This window comes from Ochlerotatus camptorhynchus, unplaced genomic scaffold, assembly GCF_037179485.1.
Source record: "Ochlerotatus camptorhynchus isolate MF236.1 unplaced genomic scaffold, CSIRO-AGI_Acam_v1.1 ptg000328l, whole genome shotgun sequence".
NCBI lineage: Eukaryota > Metazoa > Arthropoda > Insecta > Diptera > Culicidae > Ochlerotatus > Ochlerotatus camptorhynchus.
Window position 1 is genome coordinate 2,473,031 of NW_027040816.1, and position 24,096 is coordinate 2,497,126.

Here is a 24,096-nt window from a genome sequence, read left to right on the forward strand (position 1 = left end):
ATAGTAATAGTTTGTTGATACCAGAACAATTGGAATATCGGAAAGGTCATTCTTGTGAAACCGCGTTGAATTTGGTATTAGCGAAGTGGAAAGACAATTTGGAGTGTAAAGATACGATTGTTGCTGTTTTTTTTTGATCTAAAACGTGCTTTTGAAACAATTTCTAGGCCCTTATTGTTAAGATCAATCAAGCGCTTTGGAATTACGAGTACTGCATATAAATGGTTTGAAAGCTATTTGTCTGACAGAACTCAACGGACTGTTTTTAATGATTCTATTTCCAGTCCCGTGGGGAATACCCTTGGAGTGCCCCAGGGAAGTGTATTAGGGCCCCTGTTATTTATTATGTATATTAATGACTTGCGACGTGTTTTACGATTTTGCGACATTAATCTTTTTGCAGATGATACTGTGTTATTCATTGCAGCTAAGGATTTAGATGATGCCGTTTTACACTTGAATGAAGATTTGCGTTCTCTAAGTAGATGGTTGAAGTATAAGCAGTTGAAATTGAATACAAGTAAAACTAAATTTATGGTTATTTCGCGGAATCGAGTAAATAAGAACGTCTCTGTTGTAATTGATGATGAGACTATTGATCGCGTTCGGGAGATTAAATATCTTGGCGTGATTATTGATGACACACTTAAGTTCAACTCTCACATTGACAATGTCATCAAGAAAATTGCCAAGAAGTATGGAATTCTATGTCGAATGAAAAACGATTTAACTATTGCCAGTAAAATACAGCTATACAAATCAATCATCTCTCCTCATCTTGACTTTTGCCCTTCCATTTTATTTCTGGCCAATGCAACACAAATATCGAGATTACAGCGCTTGCAGAATAAAATAATGCGTTTGATTTTGAGATGTAGTAGATTCACTTCCTCAACTTTGATGTTAGACGCCTTACAATGGTTGTCGGTGAAGCAAAGAATTGTATATTTGACTATGGTGTTCATTTTTAAAGTAGTTAACGGTTTGCTGCCTCGATATTTGTGTGATCGAATTGAAAGAGGAAGTGACTTTCATAGATATAATACTAAAAACGCGGTTGAAATAAGAACACCACATTTCTTGACTTGTGCTTCACAAAATTCATTATATTATAAAGGAATAAATGTTTTCAATTCGATGCCTAGACATATCAAACGTTTAGCAACACTTACAGAATTTAAGAGACACTGCATTTCACACGTTAAAACTGTCTTTTGAACAGTTATCCAGTGATTTTTTTTATGAATTGACAAATTATGTATCTTGACGAAGTTATCTCTAACGGATTATTTTATATGGATAGCTGTCATAACGACTTTTTAATAATTATTGTAGCACTGCAAAAACTATTTCTGTTCGCCACGAGGGTGATGATGGATTTTTAATATATGATTTTATAGTAGATTAATTAAAAAAAAAAAGTAGTCTACAAAGGTTTGAGCCTCGCGCGCGTATTACGGATATAGAGGACTGAATTTAACATTTGATAAAAAAAAATGCAATTTTGAAGCTTATTTGGAAGATACTTTGAGTTAGTAGTAAGTTTTCTGGCAAATGTTGGGGGTTTGTGAGCATTCCTGACATTGCTGAAAATTATGATAGCATCAGATTGCGGGGTTACTAGTGTAATAGGATGCTTTGTTGATTGTTCATTAACTCTTGATTGCTTGTAATACTTATGAATATTTTAGGTGGACAAAAAGGCGAACTAAGAGGTGGACGCCTGAGCTTTTCCACATTTATATCGCTGTGAAGCAACTGTAAACTTTAGAGGGAATCTATATCTGTAACTGAAACCAGTTCGATTTTGTTTGCCAACCTGGTTAAAATGTCATATTCAATTATCTTAAAGATAAATCGTCCAGCTCAAACCTTTGTAGGGGTAAGAGGTGGGACCATCATCATCATCATTAATCGGATGTCATTTCCCATGAGTATAAATCTAAAATACCATGTATTTTTAAGGCAACAATGCAATTTCAAAAATCAAAGTCGGTCGCGGCATGAAAGTGGTCTGATTTTGATCCAGAGCCAATGGATAAGAATTTTTTCCATGAATCTGTTAAAATTAAGACTTTATCACTTTTCAAAATGTCTATTGAAAATTTCACGAATTTGCAGCTTTTGCTATAGTAAATAAAATGATCACCGATTGTCTGCGAAAAGCGCTTTCTCTAACACAGATTTCAACATTGAATTTCATCCGGGTTCACCGAACGGTGTTCATTCAATCACCGCGTGCGATGACTGGTGGTGTTCTCCAGTACACATCGAAAGGCTCCCAGCAAGCAGCTAGCTATCAAGGTTGCCCTCAACCGCTGAGCGGTTTCAGTTGCTCGTCGTGAGCTGTTGTGGGCCATCTATACCAACGCGTCACCCTCTTTCCAAACAACCCAATTGAAAATTCATTCTCAAAATTCGAGTTTTTACCCTATTATCATCAAATTTTCAGGGAGTAAAAAGAAACAATTGAATTCAGGACTTTGAAAATTCCTCTAGATTCTAGGGTGTTTATAATTGAAACAGTTTTAAAGATGCGAAAATTTTGATGATTTTGGAATTGGGTTGGGAATTAGGACCTCATCACATCATATGGGACATATGTTTTTAGTCAAGGAAAATTTCAAAATTTCCCGACTTTCTCATTTTTGCGTTCTAAAGCCTAAAAAAAATAATATTCTGGTGCTTCAATTTCATACTGATCATGATGATGATGATGATGATGATGATGATGATGATGATGATGATGATGATGATGATGATGATGGCTTACCACTAACCCCCGTACATGGGAATTTGTTTGAGTTTATTTATCTATTTAGATAATTGTAAAAAGGTTTTTCAATTACCATTTACGTCCTTATTTTTGTTTGCCAATTTTGGAAACAGTACTGAAAACATCTGGGTCCTGGAACTACATTTTTTCTAAGCCGGACCCAACAAATAATTTGAGCTAATTAAGAGCTGAATAAGCACATTTTTCCCTGACGAAGCATAGTTTTGCATGAATAAGCTCTTATTCAGCTTTCACAGTTTGTTGGGGAGTGCTCCCTGGATCACTTTAATGTCACGCGGCATATAAAGTGTTATTGAAAAAAAGTATTTTAGGTTCTCCAAATTAACCTGCAGCTAAAATCATGATGCTCAATAAAGTGTTGAATGATCTCCTGACTTAATGCACGAATCCGTAGAGCTAGGGACCTCATCACATCATATGGGACATACGTTATATTAGCAAAATATCGTAGGTTTTCCAAATCATTCTCGACTTCAGATCTTGTTGTTCTACAAACTTAACGAGGTCCCGACTACTTTTTTGGAACTCATTTATCGTGGAGCCCCATAGTATCATGCGGGATGCATAGTTGTAATGACAATGTACTTCGGGTTCTCCAAATTATCCAGATGTTTGGATCTTGATAAATTAAAGTAAAACAAAAACAAAATCCTAAAACTTTCACTATTCCAAACAGCAAACTTTTCCTGTCATTATGAGACTATTTACATGCAAACGTCAAAATGGTTAATTTTCATTAGCAGGGATACCAGATTTGAAGACACATCTTCATTTTGAAGACATTTTAAATTCTATTAAGATATTTTTCCCCACAACTATTTTGCAGATATGTTATGAAGATGTCTGAAGTATTTGAAGATATGCGGAAATTGAAGAAGCCATCCGATAAGTTTTTTGAATTTTAAGCAGCCACGTGACGATAATGACTGTTGAAATGATTATTTTGACTTAATATTTTGAGCTCTGTCTTGAACATGTTGATTATGAATAACGTAACCAATTTTGTTTTGATTCGAAACAATACTCGATTGACCTAAATATCCGTAGGACTTTATAATGATCTAGAATTAGCTGGAGAGGATTTAATACTTCCTGATCAACGTGGCAACGAATATTTAAGGGACGACATTTGAATCCTCGATAATTTTGTTATGAATCATCAGCATTAAAGAAAGTACTATTTGTTTGCGAAGGATAGTTCAAAACTATAAGAGATGAACTAGCCTCAGGCTAAAAATCTCTATAATAAAGAAAAAAAAAAAAAAAAAAAGTTCAAAACTATAAATATTATAAGCATAGTCGAAAAAATGGTAACGTGACTGTCACTTTTGACTCTCATCGCTGATTTCTTTCAAGCGAAGTAATGATTCCATCCAGAGCTTAAAATTATTGACTGCCTAGGCTGAGTGTGAAAGCACTGCACTATTCAATCCATTGCTCTGTGCAGACCGTTTGTACCAAACGGTAAAGGACGAGGCAATGAAAGAGCCAACAAAAACATTCAGTCACTCACGAGCAGGCGACGCACACCGCTTGCCTTCGCTCACACAGCATGTAATTGAGTCATTTTTCCATAGAAAATGTACGCTCAGTCATTCAAAACAAATATTGGGTACCATCACGGCAGAATAAACGTGTTGACTGAGCTACTGACTGAGTGCTCGGCTGTCAGTGACTCGTTTACCTCTGAATCATTCAGACTCTCACGAGGCAGTGAATTATGAGGCAGATGGCAGTTCATATTCATATCAAAATGACTCAATGAACCTGACTGTTTTGCGCACTGATTCCATCGGAAAATCGAGACAAACCTCCATCTACTGGTAATGTTGATTTATATGATTGAATTGTTATTTGATAGATATCGACGATGACGGTCAAAAGTGACATTTACGTTATATCGAGGTATACCTGTACTATACATCACTAATCATATTTCAGTTATCATCGTAAGGCTTTAATATAAAATCACAGAATTAACAGTTATCAAGATGTTTGCAGTGATAACAAAATTAAACATGTCGACCTTATGTCGGATAAGATTGCGTAAATGTAAAGACCATGTCAACTGGTCAAGTGAATGTCAACTTTGAGTCAGAAAAATGTCAGAATTAGCTATGTTTTCGTTTAATTACAAGGTTCTCGGAATCCCTCCACTTCTCGTTATCACTGGCACTAATCACGCTATCCAGAAGTCTTACAGATCTGAAAACTAAACGCGTTTTTTGCTTTTCTGCAGCAAACATGTAGATTCATTTTGAACTTTGTACATTCTCGTGAAAATGCGACGTGGTAAAACAAATTGTATGGAAAAAGGATTTCGTCAATCGTGTCCTTAAACGTTTATCATTTGAGAATTATTCCAAAGACCTTGTTATTCAGGTATTATTTTGAAAATGTACATCTGATCAACAATTAAAATATCACTTCAGATATTCTCAAATGATACCAGTGGCATTTACTCAATCTACCTGTGCACCTACTCTCAAATCATAAACAATTATCAATGGATTGCAATGGATCGATATCGAGTAAGCTAGAAGATTAGGTGTATTTTTCAACCGATTCAAGTATGAATAAGGCATTAAATCTGGTTTTGAAAGTTGGTGCACAGGTAAAAAGTGAGGTTACGGGACGCCACTGTATTATAGTAAGGTATACTGGAGATATCTTGCTAACCATCAATCCTGAAATGATGATCAAATTTTCTCATACCAGCTAACTCAAACATTATTCCAAAGACTTTCAATTAATCGAGAATATTGATTAGGATCGCTAGATACAAAACTCCAGGATGATCAGGTATTATTCTGAAGATCGTCAACTGTCCAACATTTCAGTTAACACCTCTTGGATATTCTCTCGTGATTCCAGGTCATTAGGATCATTAGGAAATATTCCTAAATCTTCAGTGGATCAAACTTCTCCATATTGTTTTCTGGATCATTTCTCAAGACTTCAGGTTGATGAGGAATTATTCTGAAGATTTCCAATTGTTCGACAGATCAAATAATGTCTCTGATTGAAAAATAGCAGAATATTCTGATTATTCTGAAGATTTCTAATTGTTTAATAAAACAAATCATGTTTCTAAGATATTCTCGCAAGAAAGAAGCGGATCTGGAATTTCTCCAAAGACCTTCATAATGTTCTCTGGATAATGTGGCGATTCAAATGGTTAATAAAATATTTTTTCTGAAGATCTAACTATTCAATAAATCATGTATGTAAGATATTCTCGTACCATAGCAGGTTGATCTGGAATTATCCTAGAGACTATCAACTAGTATTTTGTAGATCTCCAACTATTCATTTCTTTCAGAAAACAGATCCAGAATAATTCCTAAAACCTTTAATTGATCAAAGAAGTGAATAAAGTCTTCTGTATATTTAGTGAACACATCAGGTTGGTTAGGAATTATTTTAAAGAACTTCAGTTAATCTTTCATCTCCAAAAGGTTCTTTTGACAGTTTGTGAAAACTTTTCGTTGTTCTGGCATTATTCTGGATATCTCCAATTGATCAATAAAATAATTAATATTTCTTAGATATTCTCTCAAGATAGAAGGATCATTAGGAAATCTTCCTAAATCTTCAGTGGATCAAAGTTCTCCATATTGTTTTCTGGATCATTTCTCAAGACTTCAGGTTGATAAGCAATTATTCTGAAGAATTCCAATTGTTCAACAAATCAAATAATGTCTCTGATTGCAAAATAGCAGACAAGTCAGAAATTATTCCAAAAACCTTCAATTTTTCAAAGACCAGCGTAAAGTTCTTTGAATATTTAACCAGGTATTATTCTGGAGATTTATAACTGGTAACTGGAATAATTCGAATCATGTTTCTCGCACAATTTCTCAGTACTGTAGGTTCATCAGCAATCTTTTCACAGACTTTCAGTTGATCCAAGACCTGCATAAAGTCCTTTGGATATGTTGTGAAGACATTTTGTTGATGATGTTTTATTCTAAAGATCTTGAATTATACAACATATCAAATCATGCCTCTTAAAGGGTGTCCACGATGAAATTGCCACACTACGAAATTGCTCTAACTTTTTAACCGTTGGGTAGAATTTAATGAAAATTTGGGTGGATTTAGTTCATAGTGCATTATTTACATCCTGCAAGTTTTAAAGTTCTGTGATCAAAACTCGCGGAAATGGAGTCGAAAGAACAGCTCGTGCGTGATAAAATCTTGCGCATTCATCACGAGAACAAGGATCTCTCGCATCGTTCCATCGCTAAAACGTTGGGAATCGCGAATTCCACGGTAGTATCGCAAGATAGCAGGATAATCAGGAATTATTTCTAAAACTTTCAATTGATTAAAGACCTCCAAAAAAGTCCTATTATTCTAAAGATCTCGAACCGTCCAGTTTCAAGTTCTCAAGACATTTCTTTCCGAAAGCAGGTTGATCAGGATTTTGATTGCACAAACCAACTTTTCATCAAAAACCTTTATTAAGTCCTCTAGATATTATGACAGGCAAAATTTCATGTTGATCAGACAATTGATCAAGAATTATTTTAGAGACGTTTATTTGATCGACCATTTCCATACAGTCCTTTGGATAATTACAGAATTCAGATTGATAACATATTATTCGGAAGATCTAGATCTATACAGTTATTCAAATCATGTATCTGAAATATTATGCCAAGATAGTGGGTTGATCAGGAGTTATTCCAATGGCCTCTAGTTGATCAAAGATCTCTATAATGTAGTAAAGTCTAGAAAGATCACGTTGCATTGTGCATTTCAAATGTAGTCTCTCAGATATTCTTACAATATGACAGGCTGATAAGGAAGTAATGAAAAACAAAAATAATCTGGTCGAAGAGTTCAGTAAAGTCCATAGGGATATTTTTAAAATCTTTATGTTGATCTAGTACTTTTCTGAAGATCTTCAATTGATCGAAATTAAAATAAAAAACTTTAAGATATTCTTCTTCGGCGACAAAAACACTACAGACAGCGAATCGAAAGCGAATGGAAGAAAAATACTCCAAAAACTAATGAACAACGTCGTTTTGCCGCGTTGGTTTTAGCACGCCTATAAGCTCCTATGCTGCCGATAAATGAACCGGCGCACAGGTCTAGTTTCAGGTAAAATCATCCTCCGCAGCGAATGGTATTAGTTAGCCATTCAGATGATGTAATGATTTTTTTTTTCTTTTCCTATTTCGTGTTCTGTCTACGCTTTTGACTATACAAGCAAGCATTCTAAGTATGACATTGTAGAACGATGCACACACTTGCCACGATTCTCTCCAATTCCCGTTCAATAGAAAAAGCATACTAAATTGAGTTTGCGAGTAAATGAGCGCTTGTTATTCGCTTTTTGCCTATCCGTATTACAAAGCATCGAGAGAGAGAAATAACAGGTCTGATAACCGCAACGTTCGCGGTTCGAGTCCAGTTGGTAACCTTTTTTTCTATTTTTTTGACATGATTCATTTCACTCACTAATACACCCCACAATTTTCTTTCTCCATATTCTTGCATTGGACAGCAGCTCGGTATACATCTTCTTTCATTCAAGCCGTCTCCTACCATGGTGAATCCCTCATTATTGTAAGCAAATCTTCATTTCGCCGGTTGAGTGTAGTTTTTAGATTTGTTTTAGCCAATCGTTTGGTGTAAGTGAAGTTGCGGGGGTCCCTATATAACCTTCCCAAGAAACAATCGGTGCTGATTAAAGGCTGCATAAGCCATTTTTAAGTTGAAGAAGCATATTTTTGTCTGAATAAGCTCTTATTCAGCTTCCAATGTTTGTTGGGTTATAACCTTTTTAGTTCTAATAATATGACCTTTTTAGTTTTTTGAGCTAGTCTAGCATGAAGTATGGCAACATTTAAGATCAATCAATTTGTAGCAACTTTGCTTAAGAAACCAATTTTCTATCTATTTTCTATCGGTTTTTGGATACTGGTTATTTTGAACGTGATTTAGGCCATACGATGCATTTCAGGAGCACTGCCCAAACAACATTTTCGGGTCTATTACGATCTTCAAGTCATTCTAATCCTAATAAACCTCTTCAAAACCTTAATAAAACCAAAATTGTTACGTGGATAGTAGAGTGATGCAAAATTTGAAATTTTTGCTCCACAATACTCCAACGGTTCCAAATCTGATCCTGACTAACCTCTCAAAATTTGAACCCATTTGGTGAGAAACTGAGATGGCACAAACCATTTGAAGTTTGTATGGGAATTACTATGGTAAAACCAAGATTTTTGTTCATGTCTATCTAATAATTCACCATATCGGTTTGCTTCAAAAACTTTCAACTGTACTTGTAGGAAATTTTCCCAGATACAACTTTGCTGAGAATCATTTTTTGATTAAATGCAAGGATCGAAAGTTATCAATTGTTAAATGCGCTGATGTCTTATGATCATGCTCAATCAACTGATCAGCAGGCAACATTGGTGTTTCTGGGGCGTTGAATAGGACACAAAAATCATGGCTACTATGTCACACTGCAAAATACAGTGTTGCCTACAGAGCAGCTGCTTGATCATGTCATAAGTTTACCAATCTCTTAAATAATTAATAACTTTTTTCTGTCTCGTTTTACCTAGAAACGATTTTCAGCAAAGTTGTAGCTGAGAAAATTTTCTGTAAGAATTGCTATCGAACTGTTTCGCAGCTCAATATGGAAAGAGACTAGAAGGCAATGAACAAAAAGTTGAGATTTCCCATAGTAATTTACATGTAAACTTCAAATGGTTTGTGCGAAGTCTGTTTCTAACCAAATGAGTTGTAACTTTTGGAGGCTAATCAGGACCCGATTTGAAACCATTTAAGCACTGTGGAGCGAAAAACTCAAATTTTGCATCAGTCTAGTGGATAGTGTCATAACTGGTGCACATCTTCTACAACAATGTATGTTAATCCATGCTATGGTTTGCTAAGACTAATCTCAAAACAAATTTGTGAAATTTCTTCCTTCCATCTAAATTGAACATTTCAGATTCCAAGCGGTAAAATCTAACCGTCTTACACATTGTCACAATTTGACCGGTATCATTTGAATTTTAACTGCCGCAAACTTTGTAATTAATTGGCCATTAAAATTTCCACCGATTGGCCGGGCTCACTGTTAAGCGAATGCATCGGCAGACAAAGTTACAATTAAAACATCTATTCCTACGCACATATCGGACCGAGGTGTTGCAGACGGAGCAGGTCCTCGGCAAGGCATGTAAAAGCAATAACCTTCCGCAGTTGTTCAGTAAAAACAACCCGCACCGAGCCGATGGTTGTTAATAACTATTACGTACGATCCCCGCCACCCTTTGCTTCCGCTGAAATCACCCATCTGCATCCATGGGATCGGTCAGTTTCCATGTAAGCTAGATCTCACGTGGCCCTCGCGCTACTGGACGCGATTGGACCGCAACTGCGCTGCCTGCACTGCACGTTTGCAACTATCAATTGCACTCGCGCCAACCAACCCGACCGACGAACGGAACGCAAATTATAATACCAGTTTCAGGCTAAAATGACCGCTAATGACTCCTTACGCCACGGCTCAAGATCGGACATGGGGCAGACGGGAAGCCCAGAAGCTCCCATCGACATCGCCATCGCCATCATCATCATCATCATCATCATCGTCCAGGGAGCATCTGGACTGGATGGAAGACAAAAGAAGGCAGATTGCCCTTTTCCCCCCTGGGAGGCTTCTTCTGAAGAGGTAACTCTCCTCGGAGCGAGGCAGGAAGGTTATTCATATCGGATCGGGGAACCAGGGGACATTTTTATGCGCACATCACATCAGCAATAACAACGGCAAGAAGGAATTTTAATTATCGGCTTTGGTACAACTGTATCATCATTCATATGCAAATTGCTGGGACGGTTGGTCGGAAGGTTGTGGAGCTTGCCAGCCGTCTGATGCTTCCATTGGGTTGGGTCAGAAGCTATCGTTGTTTTATCGTCTTTTTGTTGTTGTTGACTTGTCTTATGGTTAGCTTCCTCCACGGGCAGATGAGACAGTTAATTGCACAATGTAGATGGGTGGGAAACACCGGTGAGGTATGTCGATGGTATGCAGCCGGGGCTACATGATTCCCAATGTTTCACTACGGGGAAGAGTTAGTAGCGCTTAGACGGAATGATTTACAAACCTAGAGCTCTAGTTATGAGTTTTTACGCATTGGAATGATTGAAAGTGGGGGTTTATGGTTTTCTAGAAGAATAGATCAATGGCTTTGATTTGCCGGAAGATTCAAGAATAGAAGATGAGGTACAATTCTTCTATAGGTTCACAAGAAAAATAAATTTATATTGAATATCTGATTAATCTGATCTGCTGGATGGCTTTTCAGAGAATTTATGTTTACACGGCTAAACTAATTGTACACGTGTATTCAAATTTTATAGCTTGAGTATACTTGCAGTGGTCCAACGAAGTGAAATTAGGAAGGAAGCAGAATAGTTTAAAAATGGAGGAAAAGGGCGACAGGCTGTGGGCAAAATGTGAATAGCAACAAGGTCGAATTTGTTGCTAGGTTAAATGATAATCGAACAATTAGTCATACTTCTTCTCCCCTGATCCTATCCTACGACTCCCCTTTGACCTTTAGTACGCCACGAGTATTCAGCCCAACTCCTACTAGACCTAGAATTATCTAAATTTCGTTACGAAACAATGAATCATCGGCTCCGTAAAACTATCGCGATTGAGCCTTTCAAATAAACGAACTAAATAACAAAAAATACTCTTAATCCATTATACTATATCAGGCATAACATTTGATAACGGCACAAAAGCATTCGTAAACAAACTTTCTAAGGCCCTTTACACGCGAACCAAAGTACGCCCACGCAAACCAATACCACTTTCGGAAAGGTGATAGTTGCCCCTATCCGATGATGTTGTTGGTTTGCGTGGGCGTACTTTGGTTCACGTGTAAAGGGCCTTAGAAAGTTTGTTTACAAATGCTTTTGTGCCGTTATCAAATGTTATGCCTGATATGACAATAAAATTAGGCAAAACAGTGTTGATGCATAACTAATGTACGATGCAGCAAGAACAAGAACTAGAACCCAAATGTGCTCATAATTAAAAAATTGGTAGGGTTGTGTACAAGACACGACCGCATGGTTGACGTAGACTACGTTGAGATGTTTCTAGTGAACTTCTCGTGCATTTGTCTTGATATTGATTTTAAATACAGTAGAATAACTTATTTCCTCAATTTACTCCATTTCCTCTCCTTGACATGTCAATTTCCTTACCCTTATTAGTTATTTTTCTGACTGCTTCTGGACTTTCCGTTAGGGATATTTCCGCATATGAAACACTTGTCTTTACTTCTCCGTTATAAAATATATTCCCCGTGCACACTTCAATGCCCATCCCATCTCCGTTGAACATTTGTTATGGATAACACGTTTAACCAAACGCTTGATCGCACCTCCGGTGAGAAATCGTTCACAAGTATGTATTGAACATCCCAGCCCAAGTAACATTGTAAGTTTTATTGAAGTTTTAAAGCACACTACAATTCTAAATCATGGTCTACAGTACCCTCATAAAACCCAAATTGTTACTTGGGAGGTAACCAAGAAGCCCACTAATTTGGATTGATTTTATTATATAAAGCTAACATATTGCTAATACAGGGCTTTGGCGCATTATTCGTCGGATTATTACGAAGCAGGCTTGTTGGTTACTTGGGATTGCCCCCTCACTTTCTTTCCATCAGCATAATCGAAAATTTGATATTCAGAGTTGTGCTTTCACAAAATTAGAAAGTTTGGTCCATGTTCAATATTTAATCATAATTTGCTACTTCAAGCAATCTAAAATTCGTCCATCCAATCAGGATCATAATTCTTAATGTTCATTGGATAGCTTAACGTAGGAATTAATCCACCTGTTAACCTCATAATGAGGAGCTAGAACTACAAGTATTCAGAAATAAATCTCTTAAATTTTTGCCATTCTTGCATTTACGCAAAACGCTCCAACCCATTTTCAGAGGTTTAATTTTTTGTTGGACCGAACTAAACACAGCACCATCCAGAAACTCGCTAATCCACTTGGTGCATGAATTTTGTAACAAACAACAATGTAAAGCTCTACTTAAAGATGTAAATGAATTTTTACCGTCCCTCTGGACCCCACTTCAACTCAGGGACGGCCCAAAATCATCAAAATTCAGTTCGCCAAGCAGAATTTCACGAACACTAGCGTGTAAATTCATAGCATTTTGACAGTTCTTACAGAAATGCATCTCTAATTTGTGTACAACATCCGAAGTCTCTCCTTTTTGACATATTCTTCACAAAAACTACTTTCTTTAGGCCCACCCTGACAGGATAACCGGCCTTTTTTTATGAATGGGGCGTGACAGAAAGTATCTTTTGTGCAGAATATGTAAAAAAGGATGGGCTTCAGATGTTAATATAACTGCATATAAAGAGGTACCAGGCATGTTTCACACTATTTTGTAGCTGTGAGAGGTACAGCATACATGACATGCAAACTTTCTCTCAACTTGAATTTTTGGCTCTTTTGGCGGGTGAAAAAATTAACGTCAATTCTTTTTAGGTTTGTTATATAAAAATAACATTTGTCGCGTTTCATATTTTTTGAGCGTCTCAATAACTCTTTCTGTAAAATATGTGTGGTCCTGAGAAGGACCAATTGTTCGATCTCCATAAATTCCACATCCTCTCCATCCCATCATTGGTTGTCATCAAGCTGACTGCTGATATTTTACCACACCGTCCAAAATGAGCGGATTCACAACAGCAGCGCTCTAGCCTGACTGCGGTAATGTTCAGCAGTAGCAGAGGGAAAATTCCACATTTTCTTGATTTGCTCCTGCTTCTGCTTGTACCACGCCGTCCAAAGCTTTAATGAGCGGAGGAACGACAGCAGAGGTTTTATATAGTTTTACAGGTTCAAGCAAAACGATGCGCAACCAAATGGTACTCGATTATGACGGCTTGGTTTGGGGAGAACGTTTATTTCATTGAAACAGTGATAAAATTATCACTTTTTTGCACATTTTCCAACGATTTTGTTTGAAAAAAAAATCCATTTATTGTACCAGATTGTGAGAGTTATTTCCTATCGATTGGTGTATTTGGATTTTAATTTAATCTATAAATGACAAAGTTATAAGCGTTCAAAATCTTACACCTTTTCGTGACGGTCGCAATTTTAGATTTTCGATTTACCCCCAGTACCTTCCCGTAAGACGTAGTCTACGTCAAAAATGGTCTGCCCCGATCATTTTGTCTATCATCCCCTGTACATGAACTTGAGGAAAAATGGACGTGACAATGCTCAGAAACAGCAGCCACCAGTATTCCATGCATATCCCTTGTATTGCTTCCACCGTAGACTGGGCGGTGACAGAGCGGAAAAAGGAGGAAGAGGTAGCCTAGCGGCTGGCACTGATAAAGAAACTACGGATGGAAGAATTGGAGAAGTGGCTAGCATAGCCCAAATAACATTTTTGGTTTTATCATGGTTTTGAAGAGGTGTATAGCGTTTGGAATGCACTTGATGTTCATAATCAATCCGGAAAAGTTACTTGGGTGGAGAAAGCGCACCGCAAATCACTACCCATGAAATATCAGAAGAACTTTTAACGACTCCCCTATGACAGTGCTTCGAAATAGTGTTTGAATTGTTTGTAAAATTGTTTTTAAAGATTTTCGTCTCTGTAAAGTTTATTAATACTAAAGGGAGGTTGGAATTTTTGCTTATTTGCTTTGCTTTCGCAATTATTTATAAGCAAAAAAACCAATATCGATACAGTGTACGTTGAACCACGATTTTAAATGAAATTGCAAAATGATGGTATAATTTTCGATGCTTACTTTACGATTTATGAAACAACCGATATGTAAAGCAATCGATTATAAATAAATGGATTATTGCAAAAACAAAATTGATGGGATTTCGTTACACACTTAGAAAAATTCATGTAAATTTAGGTGCTCTGAGAGTGACATATACGAGCGTCAATTTTGACATAAATTTGAGTCATAATAGACGCGAAATATAGCTCAATCAAACGTACTTTTCGTTGAGCAACGTACTTTTATGTCTCGAAGCACTTAAGATGTTTGTTTACGTCTCATCTTTTATGTCAAAGACGGATTGTGTGTAGTATAATTGGTTGAATTGCAAATGAATATAAGCTGGGTCTGGTGGAGACGTAATGATTTCTTAAGCAACATGTGAAAAGGGCCTACAAACCAAACGTAGAAATGACTTCGAGACACAAGTTCTATAACAGTTTATAAAGGTTGAACTCGCAAAAATTCGGACATATTAAAAATGCTGACATCAAGAGCACCCGTACCAATGAGTAAATAAGGCACATTTACCAACCTCTACCATAACGCTACTTGCGTACCGGGGGTTGCTATTCAGGTGGGGGAAATAGCAATCCGCACCTTGGAAAGTAGTGAGTTCATAAATTTAGCAACGCATCAGACGGTTGTTATTTTGAATAAACGTCAAAAGTTTGTTTTGCCGGTGTGGAAAACGGTAACTTAAATTATGACTCTGATAGCAACGACCGGTGTGGAGAGGAGTGATTAAGCCAAAATGGAAACGCTGTGCGTTAGTAAAATAGTACCGCAAATGGCAACGACTGGTACGGTTGCTCTAAGACATTTGTTCAGTAAGATTTATCAAAATTTCACTGAATCAAACTAAGAGTGTATAGAATCCCAGTAGGCAATGGTTGTCAAAATAAATTTATTTGTTAACATCATGGCTTCTTCACTGGAGCAAGCACTTCGCGATTCGATCATGTACGCTCTAAACGAAAATGCAGGCGCTCATGGCAGTTTTCGATCAAATTTCTTGGCAGGAATTTTATTCCTCGGTTGATCGGAAGAGTGCCCCTGAAGTATGGAAACTCAAAGAGAAGTCGAAATTCCCCAAAAAGTTCCTTGTATGGCAAGCAATCTGCAGTTGTGGGCTGAAAAGCGAAACTTTCGTTACTTCTGGGGCAATGAACCAGCAAATTTACTAGGAGTGCCTACTACTGCCTTTTCTGGAGCAGCATGAGTTGGATTGCCTATTCTGGCTGGACTTGGCGTGTTTACAGGATATCGCTGATACATAACACATTAAGTTCGATGTTGTTGAACGTAAGTCCTGACTGTTGGAGATGATCGGTGCAGCAGCTCTGTACAAAACTGTGTGGATAAGTTTCTCAAATATCTTACTGAGACTACAAAGTATGGATACGCCTCGATAATTGGTGACACACTTGTAGCTTCCGGATTTAGGAATCCGTACTATGAACGCCGTTTTCCATTCATTTGGGAACGTTCTGTCTTGGAGCGAACGGTTGAAAACAGCAGCGATGGACGTCGCCAGCGTAGCGGCGCAGTTCTTCAAAAACACAGGAGGCAAGCTGTCTGTTCCGGGTCCTTTCGTTGAATCAAGCTCATCGAACTTCGTCTGAAGAAAACTGTGTACACGGTAGATTAATGTTATGGCACGGTATCTGCTCAAAACAGTTTTGACGTTGTACAACACGCTTTCGAAGAAAGTAGCGAAGAGATTGGCTGCTTCTGAGCTTGAGCGAGAATTTGTTGACCGTTGACCGAACCAGGGATTCTGTTTCCAGCCTTCCGTTTCTCGATGAAGTCCCAGAAGCGTGAAGGATTTTGCTTGACGGTTGACTGAATACTGAGCAAATAGTTTTCATGTGTTGCAGAAAGAATGACTTTGTACTCCATCTCAAGCTCACGGAGTCTAGCTTTGTCGGACCCTATTTTTGTAAGAAAACATCGGTTGCGCATCTTACGTACATTGTTACGAAGGTTGCATAGCTCAGGAGTCTACCACGGTTGGTTGAAAACAGATATCGATTTTTGTCTTTTTCCAGGTTTCAGAGATTGATCAAAAGCTGATAGCATCTGATCTACCGTACCATTATCCGATAATCGGTCCCACTCAATATCCATAAAAATAGAGTTCAACAAGTCAAAGTCGCATGCTGAATAGTCAAAATTGAAACATTGATCATGATCGTCAAGTAGTGTTGGTGCGTCACTCTCGTGAAGTAGTAAAATGACTGGTGTGTGGTACAGGTAAAAGCGGAGAAGATGGTACAATCAAGTCAAGATATTCCGGTAGATTGGTAAATACAAGGTCCAGCATTCTGCCATTTGTGTTGACGAAAGTATTAATCTACCTCAAGCCGGTGGCAAACATTGCTTCTGTAAAGTTCATCTCAGTATCAGTAGAGACATTCGAAGGAAAGAATCCATTAATGTCCTCGTCAAGATGCTATTGCAAATTAGGAAGATGGAAATCGACAACCGACAAGATTATGTCAGACTCCGATAGACGATCTGCAACAAGTTGTACTGCATTAGCATGAGCAGTATTTAACGCGGTACTCGAATTAGGTGGGAGATAAATAGCAACTACTGATTTAATTAAAAAAAAAATGGCCAATAATGACATTTAGGTGATAGGAAAGATATGGTTCCAATCTTTCGTTGATTGCGACCCACTTTGAAAAAATTGTATGACAATTTTTCATGCTATTTTCAAATAACACAAATCGTTAAAGGATCCCATAAATTTGTTCTCGAAAAATCTCGTTCTCGTGCTCGTTCGATTTCAAGCAAAAGAAATTCAAGGGCGTAATTTATAATTTTTTGTGATCGAGATATCACAAATTGTTAAGTGGCAAAAAACTGAGATATCCAAAATTTACTATATCCTAGAGCGTCAAAGCATTTGCGAAGTTCCAGTTGCTTGATTTATGATAAGTTGGTAATCTTCGAAGTTCAGCATTTCTTAAATGTGTCTGTTTTGAATAATTAACGGTAAAAATCATACCCGGGATATTTATCTAACATCACTTTTTTAGGACCGTTGAACAAACTTCCATATTCCAGAATATTTTTTCACCAATCGAGATCTTGATATGTTTTCAAATAATGATATCTAAAAGAAAAATAGTCATTTAAAACTGTTTTCAGATTTGCCTTGGAATAATCCTTAAACGCCCTTTGATTTCATCTTCATAGTTCTCTTCAATTTCTTATGGAATTCTGCTCAGAACTACGTAGAAGTTCTCCTTGCAGTTTTAATAGAATTCTCCTCAAAATTACTATGGAATTGTAGTCGGAATTCCCTTTAAATTTGCCTTAAAGCTATCCTGTAATTCTCCGTACAATAAGGGCCAGTGTTGGAAAAGTTCGCGATATTTCACGAAGTTCACAAAGGGAAAAGTTCGCGAGTCATAGTGAGTTTTCACGAACTTTTCCATCACTGATCAGGACTCTACATGTTCGAAACTCTTAAATGAATGTGTTAATCGGTTTATTTTAATAACGCCTAGCTAGAATATCAGCACAAAACGGAAATGAAAATGAAGCACGCTTAGAACGAAAGGCTAGCTGTGGATTTTTTCGTCGTTGCTTTGCTCATCGCTTCCAATGAAAGTAACGTCAATTATCGAGTTGAAATTGAAACCTCATTATGGGTTTCAATCTCTTTCACTGACACTGTCAACTGCTTTGTCATTTTTTTAAATATGCGTTATATTCCATTTTTGTTTCTTTTTTCAGATAAATATGTGAGTGGAAGATAAATTAATTATATTGCAAGAAATCTTCAAATGTTTTCACGTGAGAATTGAATATATATTTTCATTTTCCGTCATATGCGGCATGAAATCTCTGTTAATGTCTTTCATGAAAGACGATACTATCAAAGTCAAGCGCTGTTTCACTCGTCCGCTTCAGCTTGAAAGCAAAAAGACGAATGAAGCGACGGGAGAAAGAGAGGCAAATTTGTTTGTAGACGCCAACTGAGGTGCTCGAATGCTGCGAACCCGAGCAAATGTCGCGACATAAGTCTGATATCATATTGTGCTTTCATTATGCAGTCAAGACTTTCTAAATGAAAGCAACTTAACTTGAAGTTATGCTGTTAACGTCTTGTTTAAAATTTAATTTAAGTTCATCTGTCGTTGAACTAATGATTATTGTTTATTGTTTTGTTTAACACATTTTAGGTCATTCGTGACTTGCTCGGGGTGAATCCTACCATTTACGTCAAGCCTATATTCAGTTAAAAATTATGAATGCAAAATCAGTAATCAAATTGATTTCATTGAAAGTGCTTTAACCGTTAAGTCAACCGTTTGCTTTAACCGTTAAGTCAACCGTTTGCTTTAACCGTTAAGTCAACCAAAATGAGGTAAACTGGAGTGTTCAAAATAAGTTACATCATAACAACAAATTTTGATTTCTATTTGATCTCCAGCTTTGCTCGGGAAGCTGCTCGACATCAACAGAAAAAGAAAGCTAGCTGTCTCCTCGTCACATCGATTTTGTCTAAGCCGATATCGTAACGCCCTGCTCACAATCCTCTTAACTCTCATTCTTTCTACCTAAATTTGACGCTTTTATACAAGAAACTAAAAGGCCAAGCGCAATGTGGGTGGAAGCGGAACTGAAACGGAAAGTTTGACAGTTGTCACAAATGACATCAAAAAGCCTAACCGAAGTCGATTTGGTTCTAACTAGTTTTCAATCCGACAAGTAGGCTTACTCAGATCGGGCTTTTCCGCAGCCGCTGCCGTTCCACTGACGTTCCGCTGCCGCTGCCGTTCCGCTGCCGCTGCCGTTCCGCTGCCGCTGCCGTTCCGCTGCCGCTGCCGTTCCGCTGCCGTTCCGCTGCCGTTCCGCTGCCGCTGCCGTTCCGCAGCCGCTGCCGTTCCGCTGCCGCTGTCGTTCCGCTGCCGTTCCGCTGCCGCTGCCGTTCCGCTGCCGCTGCCGTTCCGCTGCCGCTGCCGTTCCGCTTCCGCTGCCGCTGCCGTTCCACTTCCGCTGTCATTGCGCTTGAGCCTTAAATCATATGGTAGAGCGCTACTTCGTCGTAATCGGCCATATCCGTTCCATCGATCAGAAAAGATCAATAATATCAATGATTTCACCGTGCACAAATCAATAATAGGTTTGTTCCGATGCGTTAGTTCATTAGCTACAACATAAATCCTATTAGAGCGCATTGTATGAATATTTACGCTCATTGTTCTCAAAACAAAAGAAGCACCCCTAGCGAATCCTCTTTTTCTACGTTTATCCGTAGGACGAAAAAAATCTAATGGCGTTTCAATGCGTTAGGACGGAATTGAAACTCGTAGAACGAATTTAGAATCAAGAAGCAGTATTAGATTTTAAACAATATCTCAACAATTTGTGATTCTTTATCAAATCCAACGGTACGTATCGAAAGGTGAATAAATTTAGAAGTCATCTTTGACAGAAATAAGTGCGGTAAAGTGCGGGTTGTGCTTAGTAGGAAGGAAATTAGATCAAAAACCCTATTTAGATGTTCAAGACTTTTTAAATTTGATTTCATAGGAAAGATACTGCAAGCACCGAATATACTGCCAGTACCAAAAATACCGCTAATCAACCATAGGTGCTGTCCTTTGACGGATGAAATCTTTTGAAAACCAACTGACTCCTTCTTTCTTGCATGAGTTTTTTTTTTCGACTGATAAATGTTTTATAATCCAACTCGAAATGTAGGATATTGAGTCGTTCAGGGTAATGAATATGTTGAAGATATAACATCTACTCACACAAAAATCAGAATTTTACTGGTGATGTAAGCATCCATTCATGCATGTAAAGTTCCTTTTAACGTAAACTAGCACTTGCAGGAAATGTTGCTTACAAAGATGAACAGTTGCATGCAATAAATGGAATATATCATGATATGTCACATAAATTTACACGATCTATAATATAAAATTGTACTGCGCATTTTGAACCTTAGTAGACTCCTGAGCTGAAATTATTTTCTCAGTCACGATCCCTCACCTCACTGTGCATGCTTTGATCGTTTTTCTTGATTTGTTTTGATTATTTTCCACTTACGCGCTTGTCAGATTGTATTCAATTGTTCTGTTCCACTTTTTTCCTATCGGCATCATTCCGGAATAAATAGTCTAAGGAAAAGTTTATGGTGTACATTCATCGATAGGTGGGTATTTTCAAATATCAGTAGTGGAATAATTAATTAATCAATCAGATTGCAGAGCATGGAGAAAAACCAAAAACGGTGTCACTTGGAAGCTTCGGAAAATTCGGAAACAGAAAATCTGTCGCGTCTTTCCAAACCCGATGACGAGATGGAATATCCCAAAGATGGCCAAGGAGGAGCTTGATCTCTGATTGTGATGATGACCCGGCCGTGACTGTAGATTATGAGTTGAATTTAACCGGTGAAAATTGTGGCTACGCTCAATCTATGCTGCCTAGTGGCTTGTATGGCTGTTGGCTGCTGGTATCGGTTCGTGAGTTTAAGGGTCAGAGTTCAGGAAAAGATGCAGGTAAATGGGGAGTTTCAGGAGACTCTCCCGCGGAGTTTGTGAAAAACTGTCGGTTGTTGTCCCAACAGTTTCTCAAACGTGAGATCGTCTTCGTCTGCGAGGAAATGCATTAATTCGCATTAATTAACGACAAATCTTGTCACAGCCTAAGTAACAATTTGGGTTTTATAAGGGTTCTGTAGACCATGATTTAGACTTGTAGAGTGCTTTAAAACCTTAATAAAACTTGCAATGCTACTTTGGAGGTTACATACCGTTGACAAAATCACAGCAACAATTTTGCAAAACTGGAAGAACAAAGAGATTGAAAAAAGGGTAGTACACACTAAAAAAATCTGAATTTTACTGGTGATGTAAACATCCATGCATGCAAATATTCATGCATGTAAACTTCCTTTTCACGTAAACTAGCAGCTTGCAAGAAATGTTGCAAACAAAGGTGGAAAGTTGCATACAATATATGGAATATTGCATGACATGTCTCATAAATTTACACGATTTATAATGAAAAAATTTGTATGATTTATGACGCTCCATTTATGTGCATCATAGTAACGGAAATTTACACTACTTTTTTTTAGCTGTGTAGGATGGCAGGAATATGGCATAAATGCCCAATGAACGGAGATAGGAAAACTATCGCAGCATCGCAATGAATTCTAGCACCATCAAGAATCCAAACAGAATGGAACCCAGGGTAGCACTGAACAAAGCAAATGTTCTACAACATTCGAAAAATTTTGCTCTGTTAAAAGTCCCTTCTGTCATGAATGCTTCAGTTAACCCTTCTTGTCCAATGAAGCTATACAGTGACATTCTGGGTTTTTTGATAAACTCACCCTTACAACTAAAACGTTCACCTCTTACTCCGTATCCTCTAGATCTGAGCATTGACCTTTTATCAAAACTAACTTCATCCAGGAAGATAATCCCATTTGATGCTTCCCAGCTAAACCCATCCGAAGGATTCGACAAATTGATGATGCAGAAATGGCGATCCGGAACGTGTCTTCAGACAACCGCTTTGCTTCGTCCAAATAAAGAGCCGGTTTGCAGCGATACAATTCAACCAGCCATGTCCGGTTATCTGCAACAAAAATTTTCACGTCACGTTCGTATTCCTTTCGGGGAAAAACCGTTCTGTTGATACGTGGACATCCATTTGGAAATGGTTGACTTATACTTCCGATAGATGATTGCAAGCTTAGCTTTGATTAGACCAAGGGAAAAGTATCCATAAAGCGCATGATATGCTGTATTCACCGATGCCCGCTTCTGCGAAACTTACAGGAAGATATCAGACATGGTGATCAGTGTTGGCAAAATCAGAAATCAATTGATATTTTTCCGCTCTCATGCGCTCGCAATATCACGCGTGATATTGGAACAAAATATCATGCTTGATATTGATTTTACAAGCTCCTTTGATATTGCGAGACTATTCACAATGTGCAAAAATCAAGCAAGCAAAAATGAATCCATTGCACATCGTTTTTTTAGAAAGAGAAAGCATAGTTTGCTATCTCTTTTTAATCTTCACCGATGGCAGACGCGAAGGGACTGCTGCAAGCCGTTATGGAAATTTCGGTTGCATTCGGGTGTAAAGCAAAAATCATTAAACTCAATCTCACCACAGTTTGGTGAGATTTGCAGTTGGTGAGTTTTGTTATCTTAAAATTCCTTCACAGCTTGCAAAATCAACCGCAATAGTTTGCTTGATGATTTTTGTCTACGAAAATCTAGCGTGATCTTGGGCATTGGTGAGATTTGATTTTTTGATATTTTCCCAACACTGATGGTGGTACAGATAATCAATAGACCTGATACAAAATACAAGATACATTCATTTTATGATAGCTCTCGTGTCAAAATGTTTCAATAATTACCTGCGTATTGATGGGATATTGTTGTGTTTTTTTGCAATTTCACTGAGACGATGATTGAGGAAAAAATACCTGTCAACTACGATCGTCACAGTAGTCTAAAAATTCATGGCATGAGCAATATGACATATGAAGCTCTTTTTATGTGCATTATAGTAACGGAAATTTACACTACTTTTTAACTGTGTAGAATTATCATCATTATCATAGGAAGTTTTCAGAATTAAATAGAATCTCAGATAAAAAGGTAACAGTGAATTGTTGGAAAAATTGATTTCTGTTGGCTGATGTTTTTCCAGAAAACAATGGATTGCTAGTTCATGTGGAGCACACAGTCAAATTATGTTATGTGGATTTGTCAATTCTCATTGACTTTTTCTTGAGTATTGAATTTTCTCAAAGCGATTGTTCTTCATTTTCGCACTTCTTTTCCCCAATTTCTCCCAGTCACAAAATAATGATAAACCATGAATTATGGCAAACGTCCATGAGTCAAATAGACAATTCGTATTACAAATAAATTATTTAACTCGAATTTACAGGCTTATTGCACCCATGATGTTGATAATTTATGTACTTTTAAACTGGCCTATTTCAAAAAGGTAAGTTTGCAAAATTTAATAAGCTGACAATGCGGTAAAGGCACGCATATCAAAACTTAAACACATCACTTGGTACGTCTGCTAAATCGGAAAAATTTAAACCTCCAAGCAAAATGCAATACTCTTCTATTCACACCGAAAAACGTACCCATGTAGGTAGCCATCAAAGCGATGTTACACTGTGGCGCACTGAGCCGTATAATATCGCTATCATCGTTTCGGTATCAGGAAAGAAAACAACCTCACAAACGACACACCGAGATAAACATGTTCCTTTCCATGGACTGACTGGTCGGTACGAGAAGCACCTTCGGAAGCTACCGACGACGTTCATCAGAGCTCTGCAACCTGCAGCCTGCTCCTCGGACCGACAACGAACGAGCACGCGCACACGCCGTATAATTAAATTGGAATTTTCCGATAGTTAATTGTCGCGCGCACAT

The 24,096-nt window shown here is 37.6% G+C and overlaps 1 protein-coding gene across 1 annotated transcript in view; it reads right to left on the reverse strand.

Annotated features, from left to right (window-relative positions):
• LOC135708142 (protein prickle-like) overlaps nucleotides 1–24,096 on the reverse strand; it is a 70,215-nt gene that overhangs the window by 12,135 nt on the left and 33,984 nt on the right. The gene's annotated exons all lie outside the window — the stretch shown is intronic.